Source organism: Alligator sinensis, unplaced genomic scaffold (genome assembly GCF_000455745.1).
Source record: "Alligator sinensis unplaced genomic scaffold, ASM45574v1 scaffold880_2, whole genome shotgun sequence".
Lineage (NCBI taxonomy): Eukaryota > Metazoa > Chordata > Crocodylia > Alligatoridae > Alligator > Alligator sinensis.
The window spans coordinates 193,115-203,882 of record NW_005842934.1 but is presented as its reverse complement, the minus strand read 5'-3'; positions in this window follow the sequence as shown (position 1 = coordinate 203,882).

Below are 10,768 nucleotides of genomic sequence, written 5' to 3'. Positions count from 1 at the left end.
GTGGGGGGGGGTCCGGGGGCAGCCCTGGGTGGTCCTGCAGGAGCCAGGGCTCGTCCTGCAGGGCTGATCCACACGGGAGGCTGGCAGCAGGAGGCCTCTGCACGGAAGAGGCACTGGCCCCCAGCCTGGGCACGGTGCCACCCAAGGGACCCGGTTGCAGGCCCCTGTTTGCTGGGTCCCATCTCAGCGCCGGGGTCACCTTGGCCGGCCGGGTGGGGGACCCAGGAGCCCGGTGCGGCTCCGCCAGCGCAGCCGGGCGTCGGGCGGCCGGGATGGGAAATGCGCGAGGGGCCCTAAGGCCCCATTGTCCCGGCCCGGCCCGGCCCGGCGCTGTCCGCGGTGCTGAACGGCCGCCGCCGACCCCAGCCGGGCCGGGCCGGGCCGGGCCGGGCAGGGGGGCACGCGAGCGTGCACACCCACACGCATGCACGACATGCACACACAGACAGGGGCATGCACACACACACACGCAACATATGCACAGGTGCGGCACGGTCACACGCACAACAACACGCACGCACAGACAGGGGCACGCACACACACGGGACACGGGGACACACACAACAACACACAGACGGGACATTCACACGCGTACACACACACAACAGCATGCACATGAAAACGGGCATGGACACACACACACATAACAACATGTACGTACAGATGGGGCACACACACACACACACACACACACACACACACACAACAGGTGCACACAGACAGCGGCATGAACATAACCACACATGGATGCATGCTCACACAACACGCACACATATACACAGGTGGGGGCACAGATGCACAAACACATATGCACATACACACATAAAGGCATGGACACATGCACACAGGCACACGCACATGCATGTATGCACATGCAGCAGACACATTTGCATGCACACATGACATGCACACACATACAGACAGGGGTATGGAAACACACTTACATGTGTATGAAATGCACAGACAGGGTCATAGGCATGCACACACATGCATGCACACACACAGATGGAGGCATGGACACACACACATGCACACATAACATGCTCACACACACACATACACATATCAATGCACACTCACAGACAGGGGCATGACATCACATACAGATGGGGGCATGGATGCACACATGCACACACACACATGACATGCACATGCACAAACAGCAGTATGGACACACACACACATGCCACATGCAATGGCCCCATCTTACCTAGGGACACTCCATGGGGCACCAGGCCAGATGCTCCAGCGTGGTCTAGAGAGCTGGGGTTGGCACCATGTCTGTCCCAAGAATCAGATCTCATATCCAAGGCAGGTCGGGCCAGAACCGGTGAACTCTGTCTGTAAACATACACACATGGCTTCACCTTGGAGCGTAGCCATGGACAAAGTGTGCCGGCCCCTTGGGAGCTGGCTGGTGAACGACGTGGGCTCTGGAGGTGGGGGGAGAAGGGGCTCAGGGCTTCCCCAGTGGCTAAAAGAAATGCAGAGTGGAGGTTGGAAACCCAAGCAGACCCACCCAGCAGCCTGGAGTCTGCAGCTGGCATGAGCAGGGCTTTGTGGGGATCCAAATGACACGATCTCAGGCCATGGGCGGATCTAGGGCTGTGAAAAGTGGGGTGCAGATGGCCAGTGCAGAGCACAACACATAGTCCTCTCTGGTTAGAGAAACTAGGAGCTTTACTATAACACTATGGACCTAGGGCGGTAGTATTCAATTTAGGATTGAAGCAAAAACAAATCTGTTGATGCAATATGCATCCACTAGCTGGGTTATACATTACATATAAAAAAACCACAAACAAATAATCAAAATGCATCATTTTCTTAGCCACCCATCACAAAATGAAATGGACATCTTTCTTTCAGATTCATGGCACAAAATCCTGCCTTCTTGAGCATCTGGGCAGTGCATCCAGTGCTTTGCTGAAGGTTATTTTCACCTCCAAGTTCATGTTCACCCGAGGGAAGGTTTCCACTCCAAATTAGTTATTAGCTAGGGTTCAAAACAGTGTGCAGGACTGCAAAATAGGAACTAGCAGGAGTGGCAAAGAGATGGGAGAAGAGCAAAGGAAAGGTTGACTTGATTAGTGGAAGATCAAGAGCACTAAAAAGGAGAGATGGTTGTTAAGGCCAGAAAGGATCGGGGTGGTGATAACAAGCTGCTTCCAGGCAGTTGGTTAAGCTTTGTGTGGAGCGGACATCAATGGGGGTGTGACTGCACTGTTGCACCCCCCCCCCCAGATCCACCCCTGTATCAGACTGTTGCGCATCCATCCATCCCTGTGTCCCTGTCCTGTCAGCAGGAGTCAAGCTACAGTCTCCTGAGTGCCAGCCCAGTGCAGTGACTGCTGGACCCATCTCCTAGATTCATAGACTGCCACGGGCTGGAAGGGACCTTCCAGATCATTGGGTCCAGTCCCCAGCTCTAGGCAGGAAGACAACTGTGGTTAGGTGGCCCCAGCGAGGTGACTGTCCAGTCTCCTCTTGAAAACCTGCAGGGCAGGTGACTGCACCACCTCTGGAGGGAGTTTGTTCCACAGTCTGGACACCCTGACTGTGAAGGAGTTTTTCCTGGTATCAAGCCTGAAGTGGCCTTCCAGGAGTTTGTATCCATTGGTCCTGGTCTTCCCCGGGGCTGCCCTAGTGAACAGTTGTTCACCGAGCTCCTGATGCACTCCTCTGATATAGCAGTACACCGCTAGCAAGTCCCCTCTCAACCTTCTTTAGGCTGAAAAGAGACCGGGTCCCTCAGCCTTTCCTTGTATGGCTTGCCTTGCAAGTCCCGGGTGGCTCTTTTCTGGACCCTCTCAAGTTTTTCCCTCTGTCACCCCGATGTGCCATTACTGCCTCATCACCTGTGGGGCTCAGCGCTGAGTGCACGAGAGCATGGCTCTGAAAGCTGGGGGAACAGGGGATCCCCAACCCTGAATCTCAGCCTGTTTTGTACAGCACTTGGTGCGGGGCCCTGACCTCAGCTCAGTGTGTGTAAAGCCTGGCAGGACAGGGCCCGTCACAACCTGGCCAAGGCACAAAAACAACCCAGGAGTCCTGGCTCCCGGCTGCCCCCCTCCCCTGCCACTAGACCCCATCCCACACCAAGACAGAGATAGGACCCAGGAGTCCTGGTGCTGTGCACTCCCCTCCCCCGCCACCCCCTGCTTTAGCTGGTAGGTACATTCCTGCCAGCATCTGCAGCCCCGGCTGTGCCCACAGGCCTCAGCGGGCAGAGGACGGCCAGTACGGCAGCCTGTGCCACGTGCCGTGCTGCAGAACTGGGTCAGGAAGTGCCCTGTGGCCTGCGAGAGGAAGCAGCTGCTGGAGCTGAGAGAGAGAAGCCAGGAGTCCGGCCCCAGCCAGGGGCGCAGGGTTACTTGCCAGGGGCGCCCACTGCCAGCCAGAGAGCAGAGGCACCCGAGCTCTCCCAGAGGTCCAGGCACCAGCCCCAGACTCCCTCAGCGCAGGGGGGTCCGGCACCCAGCCCCCACTCTCAGTGCAGGGGAGAGGACCCAGGAGTCCGGCCACCCGGCTCTCACCCTCTCAGGACAGGGGAGAGTCTCTCAGAGCCAGGCTGGCACTCGGGGTGGGCTTGGCCACCCCCAGAGACCCCTGGTGTGTGTGTGTGGGGGGCATCAGCTCATTAGCCTGCCCCCTCGTTAGCTGCTGGGGGGAAAACGGGTTGGAACAAAGGGGCCTCTGCCTCCCCCCCCAAACCTCTCCAGCTTCAGCCCTAATTGGGAGGTTTTCAAAGGCAGGCGCCCGCATTCATCGGCCTCCTCAAGGACTCACTCTCCAGGTCACCATCTGCCTGCCTCTGCCTGGGGCAACCCCGGCCTGCTCTCAGCCCCCAGCAACCTCCTCCCCAGGGCTGCTAAGACCCCCAGCTGCAGCAGCAAGGAGAGGAGCCACCCTCAGAGCAAGGCACTACAGGGGCTAGGACACATGGGTGAGAAGTTCTGGGCCTGGAGCACAGGCTGGGGGAAGGGGAGGTGATAGCAGCCCCCACCCTGGCCCAGGCTTTTCTGATACCCCCATTCCACATCCTGGCAGTCAGTGGAGGAGTCTTCAATTTCTAAGCCAGGGCAAGCTTGGAACCAAGTGTCCGAGCCCCACTGGAAAGGTGGGAGCTCCCCAGAGTCCTCCGGTGTTAACTCTGAACATCCTGGTGCCCCAGATCCAGCGTTGGTTGCTTAATGGGGGTGGCTACACATCTGGCCCTCCCTCCCTCTGTTGTGCTGCACTGCTGTCCACCTCCTTCCACATCCTACCCCAGAGGTGGCCGCATTCAGGACCCAGTGAGCACGCGCTGAAGAGTCCACCACTGCCTTCCACCCCAGAGGTGGCCGCATTTACGCAGGAGTCCTGGGTAATGGGCTGGGAGCAGCAGTTTCATCCAGATGACTCTTCTTCTGATCTTAGAAGCACAGGCTAGAGCACTGGGACCTACTCCGAGTTGCTTGCAAGGGAAACACGGCAGTGAAGGGGATCGGTCTGTGCTGGAAATGCCTAGCGTGCCCTGTGCTCAATGCTGTACAGCCACCAGCAACACACACTGCTGGAGGGACTTGAGATCCCAGCCTCCTCCCGGGAGACCTCGCATCTGGGGGAGTCTAGCTGCAGGCAGTAACTGATGGCCCAGCTTTGACCTGGCTCTCAAAGGTCCTAGCCCCACCCTGGAGGAGGCGAAAGTGAGGCACAAGTGATGCGACAGGGCCGAGGTTGTGCAGCGTGCCTGTGGCAGAGATGGGGAAGGAACCCAGGAATCAGGGCACCCCTTAGAGACAGAGGAGTCTGCCACGAAGGTCACACCTCCCGGCTCACAACCACAAATAAAACCTTCAAGTCCTGTGCAGACCACCACTTGGCACGGCAACACTAGTGCCAGGAGAGAACACAGGAGTCTGGGCTCCCGGCTTCCCTGTGCCAACCAGAGCTCCAGGAGAGAGCCCCGGGGGCACTGACTCCCTGGCTCCTTCAAAATAACCCCCCACCCCAGGCCCCACAGCCCCTCTCCAGTCGCCTTCTTCCCCAACCCACCCCTGCTGCCCTGCTCTAGCCTGGAGCCTGCTCAGCTCAGGTCACACCAATGCCAGCCCTCGTTATGCCTCCTGCTAATGAGGGGCTGTGTTCCCAGGCGGGAGCCAGCAGCAGGATACCTGGGTTCCTTCTCCGGCTCCAGATGGGAAGGAGGTTTTGTGGCCAAGAGGGGAAAGGGGGAAACAGGACGCCTGGGTTCTCTGCCCTGTCTGAGAAGGGAGCGCGGCTGTGGGGGCAGAGCAGGGGACCGTGCCTTGGACACCAGGGTTCAAGTGTGGGGATGGTTCAGGTCGCACCCAGACTCCCGGCTTCTGTTCCTAGCTAGATTGGAGGCTTTCTGAAGGCCCCTCCTGTGCCTGGTGCTCCCCAGCTCGTGCTGAGACCCTGGTGTCATCTCATGGGCATCGTCATCTCCAGGCAACACTGCAACCCCCCCTCCCCACACACGCACACACACACTGCAGGCAGCTGCCAGCTCCGGTCCCACGTGGGGACACGGCTCCATCACAACCAGCTCCAAGCACAGCCCATGAGCTGAGGCTACACTCTCACCACCGGGCATTTGGGTGCCCAGTTGGGCCTGGGGGTTGCTTTGCCTCATCCCCCTGTCCCTTTAGGCCTCCTGGACTTGAGAGGATTCAACCCCTGCGGTGTTGCATGGAGGTGGAAACTGAGGCACGGGGAGGCTGACTTGCTCCAGGGCACCTCCTGGCCAACCTTTCCAGGCTTCACCCCCACGGCCAGCTCCCACCCCAGTCTGAGCTCACCTCCCCAGAGCAGGGGTGCCCCAAACTGGGGAATGCCAAGGCTTCCCCAGAGCTACCAGCATCTCTCCTTCGCTGCCTTGTTCCCTCTCAAAGCCTCGTCTCGTTAGTCATCATCTTCCAGGAACGGGGCCCTTACCCCTTGCTGTTACCTCACAGAAGTTCCTGGGGGGAGGAAATCTATTAACTTGTGAGCCACCAACACGTGTCCTGGGGTCTTGCACTGGAAACTATCCCAATGATGTAGATGGTCCAATAAAAGAGATCGCCCTTAAAAATCCTGGTCTCTATTAGACCAGCTACATCACTGGGATAGAGTTAGCCATGCTTTCCAATGCAAGACCTTCACTCTTGTATTGGAAAGCTTGTCCAACTCTATCCCAATGACACAGGTGGTCCAATAAAAGAGATTGCTCTCCAAAATCCTGGCCTCTCACGTCATTACTGGACCATCACAGCTACAACATTACTCTTGCACAGCGTCATGTAGAATTCATACTCCAGCAGTTGGGGAAAGGAAAAGGGGGTGCACTGTGTGCGAGAAGATAAGGTAGCTTAGCTGGGCCTGGAAAACCCTTTACAGATTTAGGTTCACATCATAAAAATAAACCAGGAAGGTTTCATTTACCATCCAAAGCTTTGTCCTGCTGGACCTGAACCTGCCTCTGGCCACGTTCAATGTGTGTTGGAGTCGGGTTCATGGCCCTCTGGAGCTATATGCACTGATCATGAGAAGTTGGCCCTTGTCCCACTGGATGGTACAAGACACAGCAGACAAATCAGAGCTGACAAGGGAGCTCAAATCTCCATGCTGCCATCTCCCCACCTGCAGATGGAAGATATTAGCACTCCTAGGTGTCTGCAGGTTTAATTAATATTTGCAAAAGCACTCTGAGACTCTCCAGTGCCGGCCTGAACTTCCAGAGGACTGTTATTATTCTTAGAAGTGCTAAGTAAAAACCGGCACCTTCGTTTGGCACATATTGGCGGGTCTCCGTGTCAGGTCTCTGGGCTTCTCGACTAGTCAAAGCTGTCAGCGCCGCGTTCTAATTGTGGCATCTTCGTTAGCGGCGGCGATGTGAGAGCTCCAGTGGTTTTTTTAGGCACCCATGGAGGATGGGCCATGGGTTTCTGGCATGTTACGGAGACTAAAGGCTGTACTGGAGCAAAATCTCCATCCTCCCGGTGAAGGCAGCAGGAGCCTGCTGTGGGATTTGCTGCCCAGCTGGGTTTCTAATGACCACCTGTTTTTAAAGGGCTTCATGCAGGTTGGCTTTAAACCTTCCAACCCTCCGTCAGCACAGGAGCTGCGGTCAGGGGGAAGAGGACGTGTCCCACCCCACAGGGCTAAGCATCCACTGGGACATTTCTAGGACTGCTGGTCAACTGCCAAGACTCCTGCTGGGACTCAATCCTGGAGGGTCCTGTCTAAAGGGCTCCACTCAGGGCCACACTGATGCTGCAATGGAGTCAGGAAGAATTTTTCCCTCTGGTCAGACCAGTACAGACTGATGGGGTTTTGCCTTCCTCTGTAGCAGGGGCACAGCCTCTGCCTGGGATCTCTTGAGCTTATATTACCAACCTTTTATAGAAGCAGGATGTTGCTGCTGCGGGCCCCCTGCTTTCCCTGGGGCAGGTTCGGGTGTGATGTCTGTGCTGTGTCAGGGTTGATCGTTGTCTTATGTAGAGTTCAGATGCTGGATTTGTCTGGGATGGTTTGGACAGGGCTAATCCTGCTTCAGGCAGGGGGCTGGACTACATGTGACTTCCTGAGGTCCCTTCCAACCCTTATTTCTATGATTCTACGACTCATCGAGGACTAGTCCGGCATCACCAACCCCAAATGCTCAAAAACCTTGTGAGACCTTCACTGTATATTTGGCTTCTTTTCCTTCTGCTTCCTGAGCTTTTCCTTGCCAAAGTCCTATTTAAATGAAAGATGATGGCTTTATTTAAAAAAAAAAAAAAAAATCACATGACTCCAGGACATGCGGCTTAAAACTGAATACCATATTTTTTCATGTACGATGCACCCTGGAATGAGATACCTACCTGGTTTTTGCAAGGCTGAACAAAGACAAAGACATGTTTTCTTGTAGTAAGTAACTGAATAGCAGAAGCCCAGAAGCCGAGCCTGCCCACTGCTTGCTGTGGGTTAGGTGCAGACTTTACTTTTGCTTTCTCCCAGGAAGTGACACAAACCACGGTTACCATATTTTCTCATGTATAACACACACATTCATTTCCAGCAGCTGGGTTTTCGGGGGCAGAAAAACCCTCATACATGATGTATGCAAGGAAATATGATATTGTGGATCACATTGCAAGACCTGGCAACACTAGATCCTCCCCCTTCCTGATACACACCCCTTATCCCATGCACATCCTTTGCGTCGGGGCTTGACAAAGACAAAACAGGGAACCTCACACTGAGTCTCCGTCATGAAAGCATCCCCTGGAAGGTCGAGATGGAGCAGAACGGGTCTCTAAGCATTTCCAGGAGCAAGTTCAGCTCTAGATTAAGAGCTCACCCGCAGCTGGACCTGTATCGGTTACCTTCAATTTGGTAGACAACAGAAGCAAAGGTGTCCCTCCACATCCCACACTCCCTTCTGGAGAGATAATGAGATTGAGGAAAGCCAAATTAGGTAAAATCCTTCCTGGAGAGATAAACCCAGCTTAGCTGTCTTTGATTCACGCTTAGTTTTCACTCCACCTGCTGTCTGCATGGAGATCAAATGGCCTCCCAGTTTGTCAAGCAGATTTAATCAGGAATCTCGAGATAGTTAGGAGTTTTCCTCAGTGCTCTGGGAATTGATACTACCAGGAGTATCCCTGTCTTCATGAATGAGGGGCTTTCTACCTTCCCTGCTGCTGAGCAAGTGTCACCTCCAGGCATAAACCAGGGATCACAAAGAAGATAAGAGCCATCCAACATGAAATACTTCAGCTCTCACCACTAGCCCATGAGCTGAACAGGAGCCAACAGGAGCGTGCTCTTGTTGCAAAGAAAAGCCAACAGCCTCCGGAGTTGTATTAACAGGAGTTACTTGCACATCAAGGGAAGGGGTTCTTCTACTGTATTCAGCCCTGGTGAAGCCGTGTCTGGACCCCGTGCCCCACACTTCAAGAAGGATGTGATCAGTTGAGAAAGAGTCCAGCACAGAGCGATAAAGAAGGCCCAGGAGGCAGGACTGACAAGGAAAGGCTGAAAGAACTAGGGCGCCTGAGTCTGGAGAAGAGAAGACTGAAGGGGGTTGATACCAAGCTTCAAATCCCTGAGAAGAAGATGGAGATGGGCTTTTCTCTGTAGCCGCAGGGGGTAAGACCAGGAGCAATGGCCTTGAGCTGCAGCAGTGGAAACTGAGGCTGGAGTTGAGGAGGAACTTTCTGGCAACGAGGGTGGCCAAGGCTTGGACCAGGCTGCCCTAAGAAGTTGTGGACTCTCCAATCTTAGAAATGTTCAAGAGCAAGTTGGACAGATACTTGGCTGGGATGGTTCAGACAGGGATGATCCTGCCTTGAGCATGGGGCTGGACTACACGTGACCTCATGTGGCCCCTTTCAGTCCTACTTGCCTACGGTCCTATGATTACAGACTTGGGCAGTTTGGTGCCTTGGGCAGCTGTACCAATGGCAGCTGCTAATTTGCCACCCTGCTAAGTCAAGGTCTGGGGATGGTGCCCCCTTAGTTACACCCCGGACTTCCAGGGGTCACCAGCTCTGCACAGGACCCCTGATCCCCAACACTCAATTTCTATTATTATTATTTAGATGTATATCCCACCCTTTTGTGAGGGGCAGCCAACAACCACAGAGAGACAACCCAGAAATTGCAGCTATCCAAGAGAGACGATGCTCTAGTGCATCTTCAACCTTTTGGAGCAGAAAGTCGTTCTCTGCACAAGGTAGGAACTGGCTGCATGGTTCTTCCAGCCAGAAGACTGAAGTTTTCCATCAGTACCACCCCATAGCTTTTGGATAGATTTGTCACCTCCCTAAAGTGTGCCTCACCCATTCCTGACTTGGCAGCTTATAATAAATCCCCACCATTATATTGGTGCTGCATCCTTCACCTTCACTCAGGTGCACTCTGCTCTGCTGTCTTCTTCCTCCTGAACCAGGGAACAAGTGTGTGCACTTCTGACATATAGGGTGACACCACCACCTTTTCTCCTGACCTGAAAGAAAGTGTAGCCCTCAATGAGGGATAAGAAACTGTAGTGCACTCCCACAAGCTAAGCCTGGACTAGAAAACTACATCATACCCCTCATACCCACTGCCATGCCTATCACCCTCCAGTCGATCTTAACCCTCACCCCATCAACCCACACACCGCCACTCTAACCTGCCACAGGCAAAGCAGGGGCACGACAAAACCAGATGCAATCCATCTATTCCTACAGCTGGAGCTATTTGCCTTTAAACACTGCTAGAAATCTCTATATATTGTAATAATAATAATAATAATAATAATAGACACACAGTCATAGAATCGTAGGAAATGAGGGTGGGAAGGGACTTCAGGAGGTCACGTCTAGTCCATTCCCCTGCTCAAAGCAGGACCAGCCACAACTCCATCATCCCAGCCAAGGCTTGGTCTAGCCTAGGACAAAGCTTTGTCTAGTCCTGGCAGACTAAAGAGGTCAAAAGCCAAGTCAGCCCCTCTCTCCCCCTAAAATCATATTGCCTTAGGATCATAGGAAAGCTAGGCTTGAAAGGATCACGAGGCCACCTAGTCCAGGCGCCAGCTCAAGGCAGGATTATCCCTGACTAAACTGTCCTAGGCAGGATCCCACAGCTCTTGAATGCCACTGGCTATAGGAACAGTAGCTGTGACCGTGCTAGCTGGATGGGCGTTGTGAGTGGGCCTGCTATACCTACACTGTGATGAGTTTTATATTAGCTGTTACCGCACAGGAAGGAGATCTGGGAGTCTCTGTGGGCGGTTCACTAAAAACATCGG